Source organism: Terrapene carolina, unplaced genomic scaffold, assembly GCF_002925995.2.
Source record: "Terrapene carolina triunguis isolate 2854851 unplaced genomic scaffold, T_m_triunguis-2.0 Scaffold131, whole genome shotgun sequence".
NCBI lineage: Eukaryota > Metazoa > Chordata > Testudines > Emydidae > Terrapene > Terrapene triunguis.
In genome coordinates this window covers 36,904,486-36,931,561 of record NW_020664482.1, presented here as the reverse complement: position 1 = coordinate 36,931,561, position 27,076 = coordinate 36,904,486, and the positions used below count along the sequence as shown (strand labels likewise).

The following is a 27,076-nucleotide window of genomic DNA, read 5'->3' as shown; positions in this document are numbered from 1 at the left end:
TAAACCCCTCTGCTCCCTGTCCCTTGACTGCTCTGATCCCTCTCCCCACCCCTACCCCCTGACAGCCCCCCCCCAGAACTCCCAACCCCCCCCTTGTCCCCTGACTGCCCCCTCCTGGGACCCCTGCTCCTAACTGCCCTCCAGAACCCCACCCCCTACTAAGCCTCCCTGTTCCTTGTCCCCTAACTGCTCCCTCCTAAGACCCCCCCACCCTAACTGCCCCCCAGGACCCTCCCCCCTACCTGTACCCTGACTGCCCAAAACCTTATCCACCCCCCCCCAGAAAGCCCCCCCTGAACTCCCGACCCCCCCGTCTCTTGACTGCCCCCTCCAAAACCTCCCTGCCCTTCTCCGACCTCCTGGCCCCCTTGTTGTTGGCCTTCGCCTAACGTCTCTGTGAACTTGCTCAGGAACGGCCTGAGCCGTTCGTCCTGGCACGCTGGGCAGCAGTGGAGGAGGAGCGGGGGAGGAGCTCCAGACTGCCGGAGGTGATCTGCGAATGCAGGGAGGGAGGGAGTGATCTCTGCTGCAGGGGAAGCGGAGGAGGGGCTCTCTCTGGCTGTCGGAGCCCCATGTAAGTGGCACCATCCGGCTGGCTGCCCTGTTAGCCGCACACACTCTGCATGGGGGGAAGTCCGGACATTTACAAATTCCCCTCGGACGCTATTTTTAGCTCAAAAAGCCGGACATGTCCAGGGGAATCCGGACGAATGGTAACCCTACATTCTGGGCTTCGCGGGGTGTTAGTTTCAGTCCCACTGCATGCCTGGGTTTCCCTTTATACTTGACAGGGTTATTTGATCCTGGTTCTCAGGGGGTCTGAACACCTCTTTTGGTTCTTACGGCCCCATTGGGGAATTGGTAAGAGAACCCCAGCCCACCCATGCCACTGGGTTCCAGCTCAGGGCCTTCAAACTAGGCAGGTGAAATTAAGCCTTAACAATTCCTTCTGCTGTGCCCTGAGCTTGTTCTTATTTCCCTTAGGTCTGTAGGCTTCTCCGCCTGTTGATCCAGTCATCCCAGCTCTAGGGTGTTTTCTCTGGGCAACTTCTCACCAGCTAGTGGGCAGGACTTTCCTTCTCCAGACTGCTTATTTCTCTGGCAACCCCTTGCTTCTCAGCTCTTTTATTTTCCTAGCTGCTGAGAGGCTGCCAATCAGTGCTGGCAAGCAGTTCCTAACCCCTTGGTTGCCAGACCAACATGGACTATATACACCCCATGGCACAGCCTAATGATCATACTATGATTTCAGCCAAATAAATTGTTTGGAAACTCTGTGGGGCTTGTTCAGTTTGTATTACTTCTTTCCTGACCCATCTCTTCTGACCTGCATCACTCTAACTCTAATAAAAAGTGTCCTTGGCTTTTTTTTAATGTATATGGTCACCCAAGAGTTATTGGAATGCATCTGTTGAAAATGACCTAAAGGAGAAGATTAGGTAATAGTTTCATAGAATGGCCTCCAAGATATTCTGCAGAGACCCAGGGGGGAAGAGAAAAAAAGGCATGGAAATATAAATGGACTCTAGTGCCCTTTAGATTACTTTTAAGACTCTCTTGTTTGGCATCAGCTGTTCCTAAAACTGCGTCCTGTAGTTTGCTACGAATTACACCTAGCTCTCAGTCCAATTTAATTGCCACTCTGGCATGATAGGACCATTCCCGAAAGAATTGGAGGAGGGAGAGGAGAAAGCATATTGCAGTCATTCATTCCACCTCTGCCTAACAAGGATGAGTGGCCCTCTGATCTGCAGTAGAAAAAAGTTAAGAGCTCAAAATACTATTGCAAAGAGCTGTAAAACTACTGGGATTGCATAATGCCCACAAAGGGCAAAGGAAGAAAAACTGCTTGGGTCTGCGAGCAGCCGTGAGAGGTTTCTGGATGTATTTCTGGATCAGGAAAGTCAGTTCTGGATGGCTTCGGGGTAGTTTTCTGAATACCAGCAGGGAGGAAATGACCAGGAAAGGAACAGATTCAGAGGGCCTGATTTAAAGTGATTGGGGCCAGCACTGACATTTCACTGAAGGAAGGATGGTTTTGTGATTAAAGCAGATTAGTCAGAAGATCTGGGTTCAATCCCAGCGATGCTACAGAGTCCCTGTGTGACCTTGGACAAATCACTTAAACTTAATTTGCCTCACTTCCCCATCGATAAAATGAGTTTAATAGTGCTGCTTTCATCCCACCCTTTGTCTGTCTTGTCAAATCAGGTTGTAAGCCAGACGTGATGCATGGGGGAAGGGAGGGCACACACGAACTGAGCATTCTCAGCATCATCTGCTGAAGCCTCTGCGCTCGCTCTGCCCCACCACTATCAGCAGGTACTGGTCACCTCTGTTGTAAGCTCTTCATGGCAGGACCTCTTTCACACTCTGTGTACGTCGAGATCCTAGCACAGTAGGACCCTGATCTCAGTTGGGGTCTCTAGACAGTGGTGCTGGAACAATTTGTATAGTGGGAGTGCTGAGAACCACTGAACCAAACTGTAAACCCTATATATGATGATAAACACTTTAAAACAGAAGGTGCGACAGCACCCCCACACCACTAGTTCCAGCTCCTATGTCTCTAGGCACTCCTGTAATATAAATAATAGCAATTTTAATTAATTAAAAGTCATCTCTCAAAATCCTGACAGTCTTCCTTTTAGCCCCTCATCCCCTAGTTTCCTCTGTCCCCACAGTCTTGTCTCCCACTGCACTTTTCCTTCTTGCCCCCAAAGTAATCCTCACATTCCTGTGTTTCCATATGGTGTCCTGCCTTGGCCACAAATGGTGAATAGCAGGTACCTATCTTCTCTGAGGGCACCTTGGTTTTAAACTAATTGGAAACAAAGGGAGATGGAGTGGGTGGCCATCTTTACTCCTGCAGCCTCACTTCCACATTCAAATGGTGGCATCTTCGGTGAGGACAGCCTGGCTTCATCTGAGAATGGGAGATGGCTGCCATTTTTAGTAAGGGCAAAAAACTTTAAAATGTTGTAACTTTTCTTGGTATCAATATAAGCAGCTTTAACAAATACACCTAAAACCATGACAGCTATTTAGTGGTCATGGCTGATTTAGAGGATGTAATTATATCTGCCAACTGGTAACCAGAGGCTAGTGTAGTTGTCACCGAGCAAGGAACTTTACTAGAATAAGGAAAACAGTATTACCCCTAAAGCTATACTTGTCACTCTCCCTCTCTCTCTTTAGCTCACTGTAGAGCTTCTGTCTACTACTTTCTCCAGCTCCTCCTTGCCTGGTTTCCTGATACAGATTTAAAGAAAAAAGTATGCATAACCTTGCTGTTTCTGCTGGAATTTTCTGTCTGCATATCTTACAGATTTGGTGCATCATAGCACCACTGCAGAAGAAATCCTGGAGGTGCTCCAGAAATCAATCAAGCTTTCAATTTTTTTTACAGGAACTTTCAGAAAAACAACAACCTATTCTTACTGTACTTCATAATGATATGCTCAAAAATCTTGTTTCACCTCAAACTCCTTCCTTTACTGCAAAGAACTGTACCTCAGCAAGTGTTATGTTCAGATTAACTTCCCTGAAAATGTCATGAAATTAGACAAGAGGAAAAAAATAAATAGAAATCCAGGCCTTTTTGAGAGTAAAGATTCAATACAGAAATATTCCTAATCATGATATCAGACTCCAAAATCTAGAACTAGATTTGACTTAATATCAGTGAATGTCAAATTCTTTGACAGAGGAATTTGTGAAGTCTTGGTAAAATGGTTACTGCAGAACAGTCATAGTGCACGCTCCACAGTAGATTATATGACACTCACATAATCATCATTTCCTGGGTTTCCTCTTAATGTGACTCAACACAGAGACACAGATATAAATAAATATTTACAAAAAACCACACTCATAAGCTAATATGAAGCTACATCACTAACTGATTTATACTTCAAGCCTGAGAGAGGTCTACAATGAGTAGGCGGTTTGACACTAACCAGGCAGAGAATAAAAGGGTTGGGTTGGAGGAGAAATGCCATTTCTCATTGGTTTCAGAGTAGCAGCCGTGTTAGTCTGTATCCGCAAAAAGAACAGGAGTACTTGTGGCACCTTAGAGACTAACAAATTTGTTAGTCTCTAAGGTGCCACAAGTACTCCTGTTCTCATTTCTCATTGGGTTATGCAAAATCAGAGGAAGGAAGGAAGCAGCTAGTGATTTGAGTAGGAGCAAAGTAAGAAGCCACCTAGAGGGATGAAAGTTTCAAAGCTGGAAGAAGTCAGAGCGCCTGATTCTCCTCTCATATTGGTATAAATTTGGAACAAACCTTTTGAAGTCAATGAGTCAGATTCTGATTTCAGTTACACCAATGTAAATACTGAATAGCTCCACAGATACCAGTGGAGATACTCTGGAATTACACTGATGTAAATGAGATCCAATCTATCCCAATGGTGCTGCATCAGTTTGAATGGATAATCAGGATCAGAGACGGTAACTCCTATATTGTACATTCTACTCAGGTGCTGCAAAAGGTGTTGAAGGAGGGCAGGGAATGGACGGGGTGCAGACTCTACATAATGAATGAGGAGAGCGTGAAACAGAAACACTTTAGTGCTGGACCAAGAAGAAATAAAGACAAGCCTGGCAGACAATGGGGAGTCAGAATTGAAGATGTCACTTTTAAAACAACCGATGATGGACATCGTGGTGCTGAGGAGAGGTAACAGCAAAATGACACGGGATATATGAGTAATGAACATGAACAGTTGCTTTCTGGGAACCTATCATAACGTTGCAGATCCCCAAGAAAAAGTGTTTTGGGTTCAACTGAGGTTTTGGGCAAAGCTTCCATGGGTGACCTTGTTTTCTCCAGAACAGTTTGCCCATTCCCAGTAAGCAGCAATATTTGGGCCCCGAGACTCTTCAGGAACGAGCTGAAAAGAAAAAATCAGCAGACTGGGGGAGGAGGTCATGAGGATGGAAAATGGTTGAAACAACTTCCCCTTGCTCCAGGAGGAGTAGGCAACAAGAATAGCCTAAAAATGGGAGGCACTGGGTGGGAAAGGTGGCTGGAAGATGCCAGGGTGGCTGGAAGATGATCTGACTGAATGTATCCCTTCTGCTGTTTCTGCCAGCAGAACTCCTACAGTGTCTGTATGTCAGTCAAGTATTTATACTTATCACCCCAGTAACTAGGTAGTGTCCTATCCCACGGGATCATGGCATAAATTAAAACTGCCTCCTTCAGGCAGAAACCCTGAGTTAAATTAAGGAAGCTAAAAGCAAAAACCAGTGGGAGAACACTTTAACCTGTCTGGCCATTCTATGACAGACCTGCGGGTGGCTATCTTAAAACAGAAAAACTTCAAAAACAGACTCCAACGAGAGACTGCTGAGCTGGAATTGATATGCAAACTAGACACAATCAACTCAGGGCTAAACAGGGATTGGGAATGGCTGAGCCATTACAAACATTGAATCTATCTCCCCTTGTAAGTATTCTCACACTTGCTTCTTATCAAACTGTCTGTACTTGGTTACCTTGATTATCACTTCAAAAGTTTTTTTTCTCTTACTTAATTGGCCTCTCAGAGTTGGTAAGACAACTCCCACCTGTTCATGCTCTCTGTATGTGTGTATATATATCTCCTCGATATGTTTCACTCAATATGCATCCGAAGAAGTGGGTTGTAGCCCACGAAAGCTTATGCTCTAATAAATTTGTTAGTCTCTAAGGTGCCACAAGTACTCCTGTTCTAAAAGCAGAGAGCAATTCCCCCACCTCTTTCTGGCTTGGTTAAGCAGTGTTCCCCTACAGCTCCCCTTCCTCCTCAACTGATGCACTGAGATCTCACCCTTTGTTTCATTCTCCTTTAACCACTGGTTACAGTGGCAACACAACATGCCCACCCCTGGGGTGAATCTTTTCTTGGGTGTAGAGATCTGGCAGTGGGAGAGAGCTATAACTCACACCTCCATGTGCCAGCACTAGTGAGTCTGGCCTCATATTTCAAAAACTGGGTTAGTCTAATAACTTGCCTAAGTGTTTGGGTCACATTCTGTGCTGATTTAAATCCTGCACGGTCCCATTGCTTTCAGGGCAGTTGCAGAGAATTTGCAAACTTAAAATGTAGAGAACCATTGCTGTAGTATGAATTGAAGATATACAACTTACCACCTAGCGAGGAATCAACTCTCTTGCCTGATAGACAGGAAAATCCTTTTGGTGCATTATATCACTGTCTCTCTTTTCTTGTATGCTGCCAGAGCAGGTTTCCTGCAACACAATGGCCAGAACTATGAAATTTCATTATATTTGCCAGGCAAATTGGAACTGCAAATGATGCTGCAGCTGCAGTCCTTGCTTGGCTAGTAAGCCTGAAAGCCACACTGATCCTTCTCAAGTACAGTGAGATATAACCTTTACTTTTTCACTACATCCAATTTCTTTAGATCATTTTTGTCATTCAGAGCATTGGCAGTCTTTATGGGTAGGTGAGCACAGAAATGTTCCAGGTTATATTATAAGGAGTATATGAGAGGTGTGACAAGGAAAGGAGGCATTATGAGTATCTCAGAGAGATTACAAGAAAGGCAGATGCAGTATTAGAAGAAGTATTTGAAAGGCAGCATGTGGAACAGATATATAGTATTATAAGGAGATACTGACAGTGTTATTATAAGGAGCAGCGAGTATCAAAGGATGGAAGATATTTGCGACATTTGGGAAGGAAGAAAAATATTATAAGGCATATGAGTGATGCGACAAGGAAAGGAGCAATTTTGTGACATCCCTGATGCTTTTTATCATAACTGCTGTATTTATCACCCATCATAAACAATTCAGGAATGAGCAGATATTTGGGGCTTGGATAATCTGGGGTTGATGAAGCCACATAAAAGGCTATTGGCAATTTAATGGATTGTGATTTATGAAGTTACTTATACTGTATGATTGAAAATGTCCTGCCTAAGGAGCCAGTCTTGTGAGGCACTGGGCACCTTAAGTGAAGTCAATAGGGACCTGATTTGCAGAGGCGCTGAGCACCCACAATTGCGATGAAGTAAATGGAACCTGCAGGAGGTCAGCACCTCTTTGCTGTGGGAGTTGAAGGCACTCAGCACCTGGCAGGTTCAGGTCTAAAGTGGCACACTAGGGCTGTGACAAATATGTTTAATAAACTTCTGTCACCACCATGAGTATGCATGTGCTTACACATACTCTCCACAGATAGTCTGGAAAGGCACTATGCCCCTGCATCTTCTACAGTTAAAATGATAAAAATGTAATGTCTAGCTAAAGGCAATCAGGGAAGCAGTAATTATCACAGCAGGCCTGAAAATCGAAGCGCTACTTTGGAGGGGCAGGGTGATAGGAAGGAGATGCAGCATGTCTTGAATGCAATGCAGTGAGGGAAAGAACTTTCCTTTTTAACTAGAATAGCTTATTCCTCCTTTCTTTAATAACTAGCAAACCCAAACTGCTGCATACTGCATACCTATTTCTGTATATTCTCCAGGCCCTTATCCACAGACACCTTCACTCCTGTTATATCCATCCTTAAACCCAGATCTTCAAGCAATCCATCCTCCCTCCTCCTCCTCATTAACAATCTCCTTACATTCCCTCTCCTCAAGTGTTGTCCTATGTTTGTTTTATTTTTGGTATGCGCTTTTCAGGGCAGGGCATGTGTATAAATTTGTGATGCTGTATACGCGTATCATGATAATACTAATGATGATTAATAATTAATACACATTTGCATCAGCAAAAACCTGTCTCAGGCGCCTCTTGCAAATGTAAAATGTGCCATGTCTTTTAGATGATAACAGGAAATATATGGTGTGGGCTAAATTATACAATGGTGTAAGTGATGATGGCTGTAATTTGGTCGGAAAAAAACAGTTATGTAGCAAGCGGTAAGGTACTGCAACCTGCACTATTTGGCATTTTGGGGAACTGCAAACCAAGTGGAACTTACACGCCTAGGGGTTTAGTGGGAAAAGATATATGATAAAACTCGACCCCTCAGTGCTGAAGTGACATTCATTTTGCATACTTGCTGATTGCCAAATAGGTGCAAGTTGCACTGCTCTACCCACTTACATAAGAACATAAGAATGGCCGTACTGGGTCAGACCAAAGGTCCATCTAGCCCGGTATCCTGTCTCCCAACAGTGGCCAATGCCATATTCCCCAGAGGGAATGAACAGAACAGGTAATCATCAAGTGATCCATCCCGTCACTCATTCCCTGCTTTTGGCAAACAGAGGTTAGGGACACCATCCCTGCACCCATTTTCTTCCTGATTTTCCTCAATACAAAACTTATATCCACAGTTATGCCAACACCAGATTTGGCTGAGAGGCTTCCATGGCAGTGGCACCTGTTTACACCAAGGGCCAAATTCTGTCTGCGTTACATTGGCGTAACCCCAACTCTGGGTAGGGTAGGGTCCCTCCCACTAGACAGTTTGTCAGATGTCAAGGCATCTATGTTTTCAAGTTGTTTTAAATGCTGTGCTTCCTGGAATAAAATCAACAACATTGGCTAATAACACTGCTCTACAGCCAAAATGCTTCTGAAATAAATGTAGTCAAACTTTACTAATTCTGGGTCACTGAGAACGAAAATGATGCTTAAAATTGTTGATTGGCTGTAGTTTTCAAGATATGTTATTGGGTCAGTATATACGACCCTTGACTTGAGAATGGCGGAGGATAAGTGAGTTATAAAGGGAAGGGATGTCAATTTAAACCAGAAATGACTAAAATACATCTTTCACTGGATCTATGAATAAATCTATGACTGGGTTTGGACAGTACTTGCTTTTTAGGCAAAACAATGAATGATGCAATCTGAAGCTGGTATTGCGTCATACATGATATGAATTGCATCATGTTATTCCTAGAAGTCATGGATGATGCAATCATAACGAAGCTTACATCACTCTGCTGAACAAATTGCCCTATATCAGCTCTAGAAATCATACAGTGTCGTGCTCTCTTATTTGTCAGTGTTTGATTTTGCAAAGGGACACATTTCTGTTTAGCCAAAGTGAGCAGAGATGCCTCATACTTGTGTGAACAGTGCAGATAAGTTCCGCTATGTTTGTGGTGAAGTGAATTTTGCATCACAAAAGCGCAGTATAACCACTATGGTTAAGAAAGCCTACCACCTTTATTTTGGCTGCAAAATTGGAGATCAGGACAAGAGGTGGGCCCCACACATATGCCGCAACAATTGTGCAACAAATCTTCGCCAGTGGTTGAACAGGAAAAGGAAATCTATGCCTTTTGCAGTGCCAATGATTTGGAGAGAGCCAACAGATCATACCAGCAATTGTTACTTCTGCATGGTGCCTCCAGTTGGGAAAGGTGTGTCAAAGAAGAAAAAGTGGACTGTGCATTATCCAAACATTCCATCAGCTATACGCCCAGTACCCCACGGAGAAGGACTGCCGGTTCCTGATGCACCAGAATCATTCTCACTTGAGTCAGACGAGGAAGAGGAAGAGGATGAAACTTCTGGTCCTGAACCATCAATGTCACAGGACCCACATTTTCTCCCATCCTCCTCCTCTGAACCACACCTCATAACACAAGGTGAACTGAATGACCTTGTCAGGGATTTAGAACTACCCAAGAGTAAGGCAGAGCTGTTGGGCTCCAGACTACAGCAGTGGAATCTCCTGGCAGGTGATGTTAGGGTTTCCATGTTCCGTGACCGTCAAAAGGATCTTGTCCCATTCTTCTTCATGGAAGGTGATCTTGTAGCCTGCAACAACATCGATGGTGTGATGGCAGCCCTCAACATCGTTCACGATCCAGATGAGTGGAGACTGTTCATTGATTCATCGAAGACGAGTCTTAAAGCTGTTTTACTGCATAATGGCTATGTTTTGCCATCAATTCCAGTTGGTCATGCAGTCCATATGAAGGAAACCTATGACAACATGAAACAACTTTTGAGGTGCATAAACTATGACCAACATCAGTGGCAGCTTTGTGGTGATTTGAAGGTTGTTGCTCTCTTGCTTGGTCTGCAGACTGGATACACAAAGTACTGCTGTTTTCTCTGCGAATGGGATAGTCGTGCAAGAGATTCCCACTACATCAGGAAAGATTGGCCACTCCGACAGTCATTGGAGCCTGGGAGGAAAAGTGTTCAGCATCCACCACTTGTTGAATCAAGGAAGATTTTGTTACCACCCTTACACATCAAGCTGGGTCTGATGAAGAACTTTGTCAAGGCCATTGACAAAACACAAGCAGCTTTCAAGTACCTCCGTGGAAAATTTCCAAGGTTAAGTGAAGCTAAGATAAAGGAAGGTGTCTTTGTTGGTCCTCAGATTCGTGAACTTCTTCGAGATGATGCATTTGACCATGCACTGCGTGGCAAGGAAAAGACAGCATGGAAAGCCTTCCAGTTAGTGGCAATAAATTTTCTCGGAAACAACAAGGCAGACAACTACAGGTTGTTGGTGGAAAACCTCCTCAAGGCATACAAAAGCCTTGGTTGCAACATGTCACTAAAGATACATTTTTTGCACTCTCATCTAGATTTTTTTCCACCGAACTGCGGAGCAGTGAGCGACGAGCACGGCGAGCGATTTCACCAGGACATTGCAACAATGGAGAAACGCTATCAGGGCAAATGGAGCCCATCAGTGCTTGCAGACTATTGCTGGACAGTGACAAGAGATGCTCCATTTAATGAATACAAGAGACAAGCCAAGAAGCGCCGAGTAGACACTGAATAGGACTAAACTATGTACAGAATAGTTTTTTGCCTTTTGTTTCATAATAAATTTTATTTATATAACCCTGTTGCTGATTTTTAAAGTGTTACATAAACAGGACAGGTGAAATATTATCATGTAAAGCAACCATAAACACATGAAAAGACCTAGGTTTACAATTTATGATTAAAACTCTACTATCTACACAATATACATAGACATAAAATGTAAAAACTGAAATATCTTAGAAACAGTAGCCAATCAGTTGTTTTAATTGTCATATTTGAATTCAGCACATCAAAATACATAATAAATAGCACATTTTATCTCTGAAGCAGACGACTTCTCAAAAATTGTAGACCAGTGTAAGCAAAGTGATCACATGTTGGAAGCACTGCTATTTGGTGGCATTTGATCTTGAAGAAGGTAAACTTTTTCAAGATAGACCCTATAACTGACCAACCTACTGCAATAAATCTGTGTCTTTGGAGTTTTAAGCCCTCTGCCCCAACACTAATAGAAGTTTTGAAAATTCCTCTCTAAGAATGAACAGCCAGAATCAGGACCAAGAGAACAGTTAGTTAGCAGCTGTTATGCCTTTCCTAGACCTTTTTCCTCAGTTTCCCCCCCTGTGCTTGTTAATCATGAGCCCAAACTATCATGGGTGACTGTACAATTTGAGTTACTTTTTTCTATAGCTGCATCATCTCAGTCTCTTTTCTCTCTAAGCTGAGGTTCGCTACAAGGACTTTGACAGCCTTTATGTTGAACAGAATTTTTAGTCTGGCAATCATGATTAACTCCTCTCCACAGAGAAGTGCTATTTTAATAAGACTGAGTGAACAGTTCTAAGAACATCTTTTTCTTTTCTTTTTTCTTTTTTTGAAGACTTTTATACATGTCAGAATTAATACTCTGTAACTAAAGTTTAGATTCAGCATGGCCAGTTCTTCTCTAGACCCTTTACAATATTTCTGAAGGTTTCCAATGACCTAATTTATTTCAGATATGTTTTAGAAGCTATATTCAGGCTGACATAGCAAAATCCATATCATGTCTGCAGTCCTTACCCTCTTTTGACCTATGATTTTTTCTCCCAAAATAAAATGTTAAAAATACTTTATAAAGTAGAAAGAAACTTCCAAGGCTCAGGTACTGGACTTGTCTCAAATTTAAACCATAAATATCAAAGTAGCTTATTGAGGGTCAGGATCATGTATATGCTCCATGATATTTATATGAAAAAAGCCATATAATAATACTTTTTGCCCTTTCAAACAATGTTCTCAAAGAGCTTTACAAATATTAATGTGTTAAATCTTGCAAATCAGCCTCTCCACATCCAACCCCACTTCTCATTCAGTACATAAGCTTTACCCCCATTTTACAGATGAAGGAAATAAAACAGAGAAGTCCAAATGACTTTCTGAATATCCCACAATAAGTCTGAGGAAGAGCAGGGAATAGAACTCAAGAATTCCCTCGCTATTTTGTAGTGAGTTATAGGAAAACCAAACAGCCTCAATGTGGCACCTTGAAAGTGTGGGTTGGAATCCAGGTGTCAGATTCTAGGAACACATAATGGGTTATCCTGATGTCAGTTGCTTCAGAGAAGGGACAGCCAAGCTTGCGAAGGAAGCCAGACCTGATGATTATGTTCTGTTACTGTTCTGTGAATTACCAAGAAAGCCAGACCTCTTTTGCTCACAGGAGTCCCCACCCAACTCTTACTCACAGCAACTATGGAATGGAATCTCCATCCTTAGCGGTTTTTAAGGCCCGGCTTGACAAAGCCCTGGCTGGGATGATTTAGTTGGTGTTGGTCCTGCTTTGAGCAGGGGGTTGGACTAGATGACCTGCTGAGGTCTCTTCCAACCGTGAACTTCTATGATTCTATGAACTAGATACTTAACCAAAATCTTGAGAGTAAGCTACTCCCTATATTACATCCATCTGGGACCCTAACAGTTTCTTAAGAGCTAAGAGCTAGGCAGGGGGGAGGATGAGTTTAAGGAAGAAATAAGCATGAGGAAGAAAATAAAACCACTGTAGGATTACTGCATTACAAATCTTCGTTGTGTATTCTGATGTTATACCAAAGGTTTTAAAAGAAGGGATAGAGTTTAGTGAAAAATCTAGAAGTGCCATATAACTCCTTAACTTTATCAATAGTCTTCTAGGGCTTTTGTTAGTTGGTTTTACAGGAAACTTTGTAGAAAGTTAATTGAAGAAGATCCAGGTGAATTGCATGCCTGAAGACAGTTTCCTTTTGTCATGGCATTAAACTTTGTTCCAATGCACATGTAGAGTCACAGTTCAAACTAGCCCTGTTGAAGCATATAATAAAAAGATCAATAATCAGCAATGGCCTCTCATCTTTCCAAAAAAATCTTAGATGCTGGGGGGAAAAAAAGCAGCGATGTGGGTGGGCTTCCCCAACCGGAATCTACAGCTAGATGCTCTATGGGGCTGATATCCTTATAGACACTCACCTTCTAAAAGAGGGAGGGAGATTTCTGGTTCCTGTTTTATCCTGAGAAATTACATTCCTGCATGAACAGTGTAAGATAATCACATTGGAACTGGATCAGTGAAGAAGTGTGAAAAATGTGCCAGCATTCAAGCATCTATTTGAGAACATGCATTTAACAGGCTTGGGAGTGAGAGAATAAGAAAGTATATAATTCAACATTTCCTTTTGATCTGTAAACTACTTTTTTCTTCAGAGTTAATTTGCTTAAAAAATGCACAAAGGGGGAGGGCAAGGAAAAAAGTAAATGTGCTAAAATGTTTGACAGAAATTCAAATGTTTGCGAGGAAGTGTGTTTGTTATTCCATGCAGACAGAGCATCAGTATTTGCTCTGCTTAGTTGGGTGCATTAATTCAATGCCAAAAAGGATTTTAATACAGTGTTAGATTTGAGACTAAAACTTAAAAACCTGAGCCTCTGTCTCCAGTAAGGAAATCTGCTCCAGTCGAGAGGCAGCGCTGTAGTTATGCTGTGAAAACTGCTAATGTTGATGCTATGCAGTGGAGCAAAGCAGACTTATATTGGTGCGGCTGAATCCAGTAAATCACTGGGGTGTTACTTTGGTGTAACCACAGCACCGTAGTCACACTAGTGTGGATTTCCTTAATGTAGACAGGGCCTGAGGAAATGTACAGGCTCTTTTTGCACCTTACCTCCCTACCTCATCACACGCATGCATTGTGAAACAATCTTTAATTACATAGTCGCTTAACACAAGGCAGTTATGTGACATTTTTTAGTGATGATGAAGAGATAGGTGTTGCCTGAAGCAATGAGGTTAATTACATTTATTTGGGTTAGATTGTCCCTAAAGGGATAGTAAAGCAATGCTTTTACAGGACTGCCCAGGCCCTTCCCAGGAGCACTGTTGGTGGCTGCATGCCACTCAACTGCTACTTACTGGGATTAACATCAAGGGAGGAAACAAATGCCTAGCCTCATATCCTCGGTGAGGTGGGTAACACCTCAGCTGTCAGTCAGTTGGGAAGAGAGTGTCTGGGCTGTGCAGCCTGAAGGGAGGCAGGCTTTTGGGAGGCATCTAGCTGTTATCCTGACTAGCCATCAAACTGAATAATTTATAATTAACTATTTGTATTACATTAGCATGTAAATGCCCCAAGACGAGTTAGTAAAGTCAAAAAGTACATTGAGATACATGTGAGCTAGAGGTGCTATAGAAAATCAAGATCACAATCATTGCTGAATTCATCATATTATTAGTCAAATTAAATACACATAATTTAAAAAAATAAACATGCTCGTATCATATTCATTGCTTACCTTCGTAATGGAGCTCCAATCACCCACCCCCATGCACCTAATGTGTATAGCATAGAAACAAGCATACTAATTGCAAAACCAGTGCTAACATGTCCCTAGTGTACCACTCTTGGGACAGGAATCATAGGAATGGGATGTTGGATGGCAGAATCAGGGGCAGCCACACTGAAACACAGGGACCACTGTCCTAGCTCCTAATCTCTGCCCTGCAATATCTCCTTGGTAACCTGTGTTGCAGAGGATTCATGGACTGTAAATTGAACAGCTGCTATGACATCAAGGAACTGGGGTGCAAATATATTGTACTCCATGGTTCTTCTTTTTCCACTAGGGATATGTGTGAACTGAACCCCTTATCCCAACACCCCTAAACTTTGTGGAAGGGGTGTTTTGAATGAAAAACCCAGATTCTAGCTATGCAAAGGACCATTCTCTTTATAACAGGCTAAAGTAAAACCACCAAACCACACTGAAGTTTGAAGTGTTAAAGTCTGGATCCAAATTCTGTGACTTGGTCCAATTTCTATGTGGCACCTGTTTATCTTGGAAGATGATGGTGTAAGAACCAAAGCGGTTCAGTTATTGTGTGTCACACTGCAGCATCGTGAGTGGCTAAAAAAAATCCAATTCTTGAGTGACAGTCCTTGCCACAGAGAATGAAACCAGCACACTACTAGTGCTTGTGGCCTGCTGTGCTTTCCTCTTTTCTTTCCTCTGTCATCCACTTCTCTTCAGCCTCTTTGACTCCCTGGTGCAACACAGCTCTCCAAGACTGTTACTTGCCTCATCCTCCCAGCTTGCAGGGTCAATGCTGTACGTTTTCAAGTCCCTCTTGCAAACGTCCTTGAACCTAAGCTTAAGTTGGCCCAGTGACCTTGGAGCATCAGCAAGTTCTCCATACAGGAGATCCTTTGGCATGCATCTGTCATCCCTCTGGTGCAGATGACTAAGGCAAGGAGATGTCTGTGTTTGAGAATAGTGATTACACTTGGTAATTTCACTTTTTCCAAGTACTTCTGTGTCAGGAACTTTGGTTTCCCACTTATAAATTAAAAAGAAAAATTGTTCCCCACTGTGATAAATTAGGCCAAATTGCTGATGAATATAAAGAATTAACATTAACTTATTTTCCTAATGCTTTGCCTCATTTACAAATGTTGTAAAAGCCCATTAGGTACATTAAAAAAAAAGTACGTCAAGTAAAAATTAAACCCTCTACAGGAAACAAAGTAAAATATTTAATAATATAATGAAGACTCATTAATGTAATGTTCATTTTTTAAGATTAAAAATTCACAAGGATTGTCACAGCTCGTCTTACCAGATGAGGTTTTTTGTAATAGTTATTTGTGCTGTATTTTCATAAATGTTTACAGCTATATTTTCATTCCCCCCCTCTTTTGCTTTATTAAATACATTTCAAATTTGCTCACCCTTCAGAAATATTTTTGCCATATGTGGACGATTGTCATTTTACAATCTGTCCTGTGCACAGGGCAGCACATAGCTGCACTGTCTCATCTGCAAGCTGGGAAACAAAACAGTGACGCTGATTGTTATAAGCTGCCTCCAAGTATCCTGCTACACCAGCCCTATACCTGGCAGAGCGTACCTCCCCCAGCACACCAATTGGCATGTTGTGGGGGTGGGGGAGCAGAGTCTACTCTCCACCCATTCCCTGCCCTTTCCCCATTCAAATGCTTGGTGGTGAAGAAGGTAGCAGCTCCAAAGAGGCTGTCTCCCCTCTCTGCTGCTACACATAGTATAAGTGGATGGTGCAGTGGAATAAGGGGCTGCCTTACATCCTCTTACTTACCTCATGAGTGCACAGGACAGGCTACAGGCTCACCTGGTAAATTCTGTAAAAATACAAACCTCTGGATATGTTTAAACCATTGTGCATACAATCTATTTCATACAATTCCTCTGTCAGTGGCTTGTCTTTGTCCAGTGTCCTAGAAATGGCTCAGAGAATTTAAGGTATACTATGATAACCCATTGCAATTCATGTCAGATCTCATTAGATCTTGCAATCTTAACAGCATTGAGCTCGGTCAGCACTTGACTAGGAGGCCTCCATGGGAAACCAAGGTGGCATTCATCATTCTGAATCCATACAGAATTATTTCCACAATATGTGTCTGAGTGAGCACAGTGCTGAGTCTTTCAAATGAAAGTATGGCCCATGACTTTCCATAGTCCTTAAAGATTCTGTTTAGCTCAGTGGTGGGCAACCTACGGCCCGCGGGCTGCACGTGACCCGTCAGGGTAATCCACTGGCAGGCCGTGAGACAGTTTGTTTATATTGACCGTCCACGGGCACAGCTGCCCGCAGCTCCCAGTGGCCGCAGTTCACCGTTCCCGGCCAATGGGAGCTGTGGGAAGCAGCAGCCAGTCCGCGCCACTTTCTGTGAAGGAAGAGAAATTCCAAAATAGGTTATTACTAGATCTAGGTGAAATTTTTCAGATAAAACTTTTTTTCACTGAAAAATGCATATTTGGGTCAACCGAAACATTTAGTGAATTTGTGTTGAATTCACTGAATTGTTTCAGTTGAAAAAAACAAAAGAAAGAAAGAAAAGTCCCAAAAAATCAGAATGTTTAATTTCAACATTTTCTAAAGGAAATGTGATTTTCATTGAAAACTTCCTTACACTCAGAATTTAATTGTATTTTATTTTAAAAAGGTTAAAACCCTAGCAAACAAAATGAAATGTTTCAAGTTGGGTCAAATTAAACTTTTGGTTGACCCAGAACTAATTTTTTTTCCAACTTTTTCATTATGGCAAAAAAAAAAAAAAAAAAAAAAAAAAAAAAAATTTTTTTTTTATTTTAAAAAAAAAAAAAAAAAAAAAAAAAAAAAAAAGAATTAAAATGTTTTGTTTTGGATCTACCTACAATCAAAATGTTTTGAGTTTTTGGTTCAGCAACTGAACCAATAATTGGTTATTTGCACAACTCTAGTAATTACTAGAGATATGTGAAATTGGTGAAGATATTGGTTGGTGGAAATAAGTGAAAAATGTTCCACCAATTTGTTTCGTGATTTTGCACTACCCACCCCTTCCCAGTAGAAACAAAGTCAGAAGAGTGAACATTTCTTGTAGTGAAACATAGACAAATACAAAAGTAATCTTTTATGGAAAAATTTCACACAGAGCCGTAATAGGAATTTTGAAGAAAATCTGCAAGCATGAGTAAGAACTGGTGACTACAGGTCACATGATTTATAGGAATGGGCACAGCAGCTGGGAGCCAAGACTTCCTGAATGCTATTCCCATCTTCACCACTGCCTAGCCTTAATAATGTATTGAACATATGTAGCACCTTTCAACCTTTGTTAAGGTCCCATTCAGCAAAGCACTTAAAGCCAATGAGTCACGTAAGCATGTGCTTAAGTGCCTTGCTGAATCAGGGCCTAAATCAGTGTTCTCAGCACCTCTAATCAGGCATGAAAATATACCACTTTCTCTCTTTTACCGATGGGAACGGTAAAGTAATTTGTTGAAGGTCACATAGCAAAGTATTATCAGAACAGGGATCAAAGTATCGTCAGACCCAGATCTCCTGAATTCCAAACCATACCTAATACTCTCAGGACTCGAATACAAGGTGGGCGGGTGTTAATCTGCAGCTTTTTGCTGCACGTCAGATAAAATGCATTATGTCAACTACAGTGATCGTTTGCACACTGTCAATGCGCATCATTGTGTAGACATAGTGGCAGTTTGAAGCCAATTGAGGGCATGGGGTACATGGAGGGTATCCCTTACTCCTTTGCCTCACTGCTGAGCAATGTGCATTTTAGGATTTTTCTCTCTGTGCATTGTGGGACACATAGTTACAGATATCCCATTATTCTTCTGCCTTCACATCATACTTCCTTTCTGAGCAGGATTTTCAAATTGCTGTCAGGCAGCCTGAAGTCAACAGTGCTCCATGCCAATATGCTGGCCAACTGAAATGTGCAGAGGCGCTTGAGCTGTATTTCAGCACTCAAAGCTGGATTAATCTGGCTTGGAGTTTGTCAGCTGAACCACTGAGCAGATGATGTGGCAGCAGCAGCAGCTCCTCCAACAGCAGGAGGCACTTCAGTGGCTGTGGAAATGGGGCACAACAAAGAAGAAGAGGTACACACTGAGCAATTGATACTAGAGGACTGGTTTCTGGAGCAGCTTCACAACATGCACCACTCTTTCTGGGCTTTGGAAACCATCATGGATTAGTGGGAAAGGATTGTTCTGCAGACCTGAGAGGACCACGCAGTGATGAGAGAATTTCAGGGTGAGGAAGGCAACCTTTCTGGAGATATATGCTGAACTAACTTCAGAGCTACAGCAGCAACATGCCAACATGCAGTGCTCCATACCTATGGACAAGCAGGTCGCAAGTGCCATCTGGAAGTGGGTTATCCCCAAATGCTACCGGTCTGCAGTGAAACAATTTGGCATGGGCGGATTGACCACTGGGGCTATTGTCATGCAGGTGTGTGATGCCATGGAAAAGGTACTTTTGCACTGAGTTATAAAGCTTGGTAATGCTCAGGAGGCTTTGATAGATTTAACACATGGCATTCCCAAACTATATTGGGGCAATTGATGGTTTTCATGTGCCTATTATTTGCTCCATCCCCCTTCAGAGCTCAGAATTCATAAACAGAAAGGGGTATTTCTCCACGGTGTGCCTGGGGCTTGTAGACCACAGTGGCAGGTTTATGGACATAAATGTAGAGTGGCCTGGAAGGGTCCATGTGTTAGGTTTTCTCAGAACTCTTCTCTATTTAAAATAATGGAGAAAGGACTGTTTGTCCCCAGGAACATTATGCACATTAATGGTGTTGACATTACTCCAGTTATTTTGGGGGACCCAGCTTACCCTCTGCATCCCTGTAAATGAAGCCATTCACAGGCCACTAGGACAGAAGGAAGGAACTGTTTAACTACTGTTTCTGTAGTTGCAGATTGACAGTGGAGTGTGAACATTGCACTGTTTGAAAGGGAGCTGGTGCTATATGTGAAATAGGTTGGAAGCAGCAGAAAAAAACATTCCCAAAGATTATAGCAGCATGTTGTACTTTACCCAATATTTGTGAGAGTAAGTGAAAAAAACGTTTGCGATGGGTGGGACTTGCTCAGCAGTTTGCACAGCCAGCAAGGTGTCCAATATAAAATGCAAATATCCAAATATCTGGGGCAATACTGTCAGGTATATATTGGTCTTACTTTGTGTCTCAGGTCTGAAATTGTGCTGCTGTAAATCCAGCTATTATACACACAGGGTTGGTGGTAGAACTGCTGTGGATTAACCCTCACTCCCCATGTAGACAAGCCCTAGCTGGCTTGCCACTTAATCATCTGTCTCAGTTTCTCCTTTTGTAACTTTGGGATAATACCTATATGTATAGTAAGTACATATGTATGTATATGTATACCTATATGTCTATGTATAATACCTAAATGTAGCTGCCAATATGTAGCTATATATATTCTGAGTCCAATTCTCCTCTCACTTACAGTGCATAAATAAATAATACAACTCTTGTAAATCACAGGAAAATTTGGGCCCTGAAGGCCTGAATAAATTTAGATTTTGCCTGTGGCCCTGTAACTTTTGTTTCTAGTCACTTTTACTTTCAGGTTCCCTGGGGTGGCAAATACTGCAAGGGGAAGGTTTAAATAAAAAAATACACTCAAGATTTTTACTGAAATGTTAAAAAATGCATGAAAACTTTTCTGTTAATATTGGGGTTTTTAACTCCCTCTCCTAGTTTTAAAGAAAACAAAACAAAACTCCCTTACTTTTAGGACTCTTAAAATATCCATGCGGATCCCTTAAATATTTCATTGGAAATTTAGAGATTTCTTATTCTTTTGAATTTGAACCACGGATGAAGACACCCAAACAGCAACTTTAAGAACCCCTTTGAATTCTGGAGAGATGGTAAATAGAGAATGTTGGATTTCAGATATGGCTGGACAAATTTTTCCATTCTCTGGAAACTCCTAAAAAAATATTCAATTAGGGTTGAACCAAAAATGACTTTTTTTTCAAAATTTTTGGCAAGTTGAAAAGCCTTTTTTTATTTCAGGTCAAAAGAAACATTCATTCAACTAGAAGTACAATGTTTCATTTTCATTTTTAACATTTTTAACTGTTTTTCATTTAAAAATAATATTAAAGAGAACTTTAAAATAAAAATTATTTTGATTTGAAAAATTGTTATGTTTCATTTAGAAAATTTCAAAACAAAATGATTAGTTTTTTTTTATTTTTAAGGTATTTTTTCTATTGAAACAATTTGACAAAATTGACAGGAATCTGTGAAATTTGTCTGGGTTGTTGAATCTGCATTCCCCCTCCCTCTGCTGTTTTGATTGAAAATGTTCACCCAGTTTTAATTTTGATCTCCAAATCACTGAGACACCAAAGAGGAGGGGTGTTCCTAAGATCCAGAACAGAAGTGGCCTCTCTGTTTTTTGGTCCTGGTTTGGATGAGCCTAAAGACTGGATGCCTTTTTGGAAGATATACTTTAGTCAAACACAAGTTATTGGGCTCAGTACAGGGGTAACTGAGTGAAATTCTATGGTTTGTGTTATATAGGAGGCCAGACTAAATGATCACATGGTCCCTTGGCCTTAAAATCTACGAATTTATGAGTTTATTCTTGTGAGATTTCAACTGAAGATGGCAGAAATCTTGCAAGATCATCTGATCTCATGAGAATTCTACCATTTCAAGTTGAAATCTCATGAGAACTGCTCATCAGACTGTTGCATGGATGAAAAACCAAACCTGAGCTATACTTCTTACTTAGCCTAGAAACCACACTGCAAACCATGTCCTAATCTAGATCAGAACAACATCCTGGATCCATCTCCAGTTTGAACCTATTGCTTAACTTTGCATTCTACCACTTATTTATTTTTTGCAGTGAACTAAGGTGTACAAAAAGTAATGATTGGGAAGAAGAAAGTGAGTAGGAGAGAATGCTGAGAGTGACTGGAGGACTGTCTCATAGTTCCACAAATAAATGTATATGCCATCTGGAGAAGCCCAGTAGCCTATCTGGCATCAATCCTCTTCTCCAGCTTTCAGCCTCAAAGATGAGACCATTATATTCTCCTTCAACCTAGACTACACCACCTCAGGCTTTTCTAATTCACAGTGACAATGTAATTTATTCAACCTAGCCTGTACTTCACAAATGCACTTGCTGTTAAATTTGGTCTGCTTCATTAGTAGCTCTGCAATTTTATAAACATGAGCTGAAATGAAAAAGGAGAGGCAAAGAGGGCTATTGTTACTGGAATGAGAGTTGAGCGGCACTCACTGTAAATAAATTTTGTTAGCACTGTACAGGTTATAGAAATGCACACAATGTTCTTCTGATGTTTAAACCACAATGGAACTATGGCCATAGAGAAATTGTTCAAAGTCCTGTTCTGATTGCCGGCTGCTTGTTAAGCATTGTGTGTGATGCCACAACTATGGAACAACTCCCAGTAGTATTTGGCTCCAAGATCATCACCTATTCTAAAAATGCATTGGACCACCATGTAAAATGGGCTTTATTATTTTTTTTAAAAAAGAAAAGGAACAGGGAGAATATAAATGAACATTCTCCCACCCTTATTTTTAATTAGTATTTTTACAAGACATGATGTATGTACATGACATAAAATGTATGGCTATAAATTAACCAAAGGTTCCCTCCGCTGCCATCATTCACTTCTCCCACCCTGCCAACTACCCCTCCATGGCAGCCATTTGATATGCTTTACACTTGCCTAAAAACCTGAACTGGGATCCCTCAAACAGCTCCCAAGTCAACTTTTTAGGTAAAGCATAAAGCAGCTAAGCTGCTTGTGGATGAATGGGAATTGGGGTGATTTCCTTTGAGGTTTAGAGGCTTGAGAAAGTGCTCACTTAATTAAAGCAGAAGGGAAACTGTTTTACAATCTCTGACACTGGGCATCTGTAATGCTTTTGTCACAAAAGATGTCTCTTTTTAGCAACATGGTCTCCTTGCCACCAACATAAGGCTTAGTTTAATTTGAAATACAATTTAAAGTTTTATACATGGTGAGAACGCTCTGTCAGAACGCTCGGCTGAACACAATGGGTGCAACTTTCTTTCAAGCATGCTGTGTTGCTTTGGAGAAATGCAGAAACACAGGCTAGGCAGCACAAATGAGCATCCAAAATTACACTTGAGGGAAACTTTAGCCTTCCAGGGATTTTCAGCAGATAAAGATTTCAGTAAATGGACAGATGCCGGCAATGAAAAATGGAATGCCTGTGTTATCAAAGTAATCTGTCTTTATTGGATTAGCTGGGAAATACTTATAGTTACACAGATGCTTCTGCAAGTGTCTGCAAATGACACATTTAATTTATCAAGAAATTAAAGGACAATAAGAGATTCAAATGAAAATGCACTAGAAAATAGAATACAAATATAATACAAAAAACATAAACAACTTACTTTGTTTCAGATTGTTTTCTTTTATCATGGTAATACAGAACTCAACATGACTTGTATAAAAAGCTGTGAAGAGGATTTGGGATTAGTTCTCATTGAGGGAGAATTGTGAAATACTACAGGTGACAAAAGTAAGTAGTGAGACATGCTAAGCTTTATTATTTCTATAAAGCACATAGGCTGTATATTATACCCACACTAGTAAATATGTTTCAGAAGAATACAGCTCTCTTCTACCAAAAGAAAAGAAAACAAAAAAAGTCCACTGAGATGGATCCTTTATCCATTTGCTGAGTTCAGGCTCAAATATTTATGGAATTTTTGCAAACACAACAATTAATTATAGAATAAATGTAAAAATTTGTCAAGAGAGATTCCTTGGTTCTTAAAATGTTATTGTGTGCCAAGTGACTATGGATCAAGTTCAGCGGTGACACATAGAGTGGCACCTATCATCTTGCACCATTGAAATGAAATCTCACTCAACAACTCTCTTAGACCATTATTTCTATAAGCACTGAATTTGACCCAGAGACTTTCATGGGGGTTGCACTGATCTTTGCCAGGTCAGAATTTGGCCCACTGTCAAAGCTACTACTTATGTTCAGAAATTGCTCTGAGTCAGTTACTTCCACAAGATGGTGAACTATGTGAGAATGCTTGAACTTCCCTTCACAACATGGATGGCAAGCAAAGCTAACAGAGATTTCTATAGAAACCGGTAAATAACTCTATCAAAGGCCTTGTTTCAGGATACAAGGAAGCCACAACCTTCCTAATTCATATAGAATTTGGACTTGGAGCTCAAAAATATTTGACAAACAGGCACAGGTGATATTGAAAACTTCTGATCATTAGGTTAACCTTATTGCATGGGACATAAACACAATGTCTTCCCTGTCACCATTGGTACTATCGCCATTGTCAAAGCCAATAAATATACTATAATAATCCCAATAAAACAAATTACTGTGCATAAACGACAACATTTCATTAAAAAGGGCATAGGGATTTTTAGCTGGCAGGATGGGTGAACATTCATGGTAGTCACTCTGAGAGACTGGAATGACTTCCAAGTAGCTGTTGCAGTTGATTGTGTCTATACTTTGCAGATTAAAATGTCCTCAACTAGGCCTTGACACAACAGATGGCAATGACTCCTTTGGTGTTTTATTTGTGGTGTGTCGTGTCAGTATTCATCCAACCTTTTCAGAGCATTGTATCCTTGGGTATTTCATGCCAATGAGAAGCTGAATTTAGTGGTTAATTATTGATGCTCTTTTGGAAAGTCGTGAGGTTTTGAGAGCTGTGGTTGTGCTTTTTTGTCTAGAGTAACTGGAAAGATCAGGAGAAATGTCAGTGCAGGAGGATAACTTTTTTTCCCAAAGGGCATGGATGTAATAGTTATAGGCAAAGCTCAAAAGATTTGGAAGATAGAGTTTGGATAAGGACACACACACACAAAGTTAGGATTCTTCTCAGAACCATAACTATTGGAATTTCTTGGCTCTTCAAATTTAGGATAAAAATCTTGAGATTCCAGGCTTTAGAACAAGACTCCTAATACTATCAGCTTCTGGTTTGGTCTCTTAGACTAGAGGGCATGTGTTTCTGATGGTATTTTAGCATATGTGCTCCAGGGCTGAGCCTGGCGGTGCAGGTGTGTGGAAATGAAACATAGCAGTGATAGAAAGTGAATAGAACTTGTTCAGAATTCATAGACTCACTTTGCATTTTAGGTGACAATTTTGGGCCAGTTATTTTATCTGAACAAATTTGTGCATGTCTGAATTTTAATGGGACTTGGACACCTTCCTCCCTGTGGGATAGCTCCCGGAGCTATTAGCATCAAATTCCATCCATACCTACCCAAATTCATCGGGGAGGAGTACAGAAATCGATTTAAAGAGACCTCTATGTCGAACTAAATAGCTTCATTGTGTGGACGGGTGCAGGGTTAATTCGATTTAACGCTGCTAAATTCGACATAACCTCCTAGTGTAGACCAGGCCTTAGACTCCCTCTGAAAAATCCAGCCTTAATCTCATTAAAGCTTTGATCCATCTCCCACTGAAATTAACAAGAGCCCAATTTGCCCAATCCAACTAACTTCATTTATATTAGAGTATACTAAATAATGCATAACAATCCAATGACCTATAAAACACATAAAGAAAGGACAAATTATAGAAATCATAGAGCATTTGAAAACAAAAAGGTATTTTAACCCCCCCCCCCAGCCCTTAGGGGCATGGCATAATTGTGATCTTATTAGGCTTGGACTACATTGGAAGCTTTTTGTTTGTTTACTTGTGTTTTAGGTATTCTTGTCAATCTGTGCTGTTTTCCTGTGTCTGAAGCTTATCCTCTAAAGCATTTTGCTGCACTTGGTTGTGTTTGTTTTCTAAGCTTGTACCATGCCCTCCCCACTTCCACTCTCAGAGAGTGAATAATTTCCATTGCTTATGTTAGCTGGCACAGTGCCTGACTTTATTATCAGTGAAGAAGAACTGGTGTACAACTGTGACATGAGTTTAAGTAATTATCATGAAATAGCATGTGTTATTTAGTGGTAACAACATGGTAACTTCACAGTAAATATCTGCAGCAATGGTAATTACACAGTAACTCATCTTAATGCATTTACATTAGAATTGGATCACTGGGCTGATAACTAGTCGCACTACCATAGGTGATTCACTGGAGCAAGGAACTGAATGCAGCACCCCTAGAGGATAGAGACACTGCAGTTCACAGTTTTTGTTCAAGGTTTATTATGATAGTCTGAAGTATTGATCATCCAGTCTGGAAAAGTAGCTTGAATTTCATTTTGTATTTTTTTAGCAGGCCTGATGATGCAAGATAACATTACAGGTGAAATTTTCAATGGCCTCAACATGCATTCAAAAAATCACTGCACTCATTAGTGCAATCAGAAGCCCACCTGTGTGTGGAAATTGGATGATTTCATGCTTAGCTCCAAATGTACACAAGCAACTATCCAGTATGTGTACATTTTGCAAGCACACAAATCAGAAGCTCTCTGAAAATTTGGTGGTATGTTAACATTGACAACATAAAATGGATGAAACAGAGCAAGAAAATATATGAAGTTAAAATCCTTGTTTGCTAGTGAGGAGGGTGACAGAGAAAGAAAATGCAGATATTATGAGTAATCCAACAGAAAAGTGAAGAATTAAAGGATTTTTCAGAATTAAGTTTTGGATGTTTGCATTAAAGGAAGTTTGAAGCTAGCCTTGTTAGATACCCATTTAATCACTGCTCTAGGTTAACGGAGAGCAGATGCACTTTTTAACATAAATGAGGAATAAACACAATGGGCAATTTAACAAACATAGACATTAGTAGTAACCATTGGCGCATAGCAGCAGCAACATCCAGGAGTATCACAACCTCCTGCCCCCCCTTGTTCACTCAGCTCTGAAACTGGGGTCCTGACTGATATTTGTTTCTCATTTAGGACAGTCCTGAGGAGGTGAGCACCACGGGGGAGGGAAATGGGGATAACTGGGGGAGTAGGGCAGATACAAAGTGGGCCGGGTTTAAGTAGGGGGAGGGCAGGGGAGATATTGGGGATTAGAACATGGCGGGATATAAGGGCTGAGAGCCTACAGCAGGAAAAGAGAATAATGGGGTTAGGAGCATGGGGTATTGGACTGAGAGGGCAGGGGATACTGGTTGTCAGGGAAGAATAGGTGGCTTTATAATTGGTGGGGAGATGGCTCAGGGAGTTGTGATCAGCCAGAGGAGGGTGAGTAGAGGGTGCCTGGACAGTGGGCAGGTTAGCTCTTTGCAGGATGGCTGTAGGGTCCCCACTCCATCACAGAGAGCTGAGTGGCTCCTGGAGGAAGCAGTGCTCCTCCTGGCTACCAGTCCCAGAGAGCTCAGCTGCGGGGCACTTCTCCAGGACGAGCTGTGCAGTGTAGCCCTTACCCCTCCCCACTCAGAGGTTTCCTGTCCCTGGACCTAGAGATCCCAGTGTGAGGGGCTCAGCCTGGGAGGAGGGTGCCTGATGGGAGTGTTTTACACCCACTTTGCACTCATTTCACAGGAGT

The 27,076-nt window shown here is 41.4% G+C and overlaps 1 long non-coding RNA gene across 2 annotated transcripts in view; it reads right to left on the bottom strand.

Annotated features, from left to right (window-relative positions):
* The window catches only part of LOC112118016, a 27,619-nt gene extending 21,385 nt beyond the window's left edge, over positions 1-6,234 (bottom strand). For both annotated transcript variants that reach the window (XR_003899840.1, XR_003899839.1), the window contains exon 1: positions 6,138-6,234. This is a non-coding gene — a long non-coding RNA (uncharacterized LOC112118016). The remainder of the gene's footprint in view (positions 1-6,137) is intronic.
* Between the last annotated feature and the right edge of the window lie 20,842 nt (positions 6,235-27,076).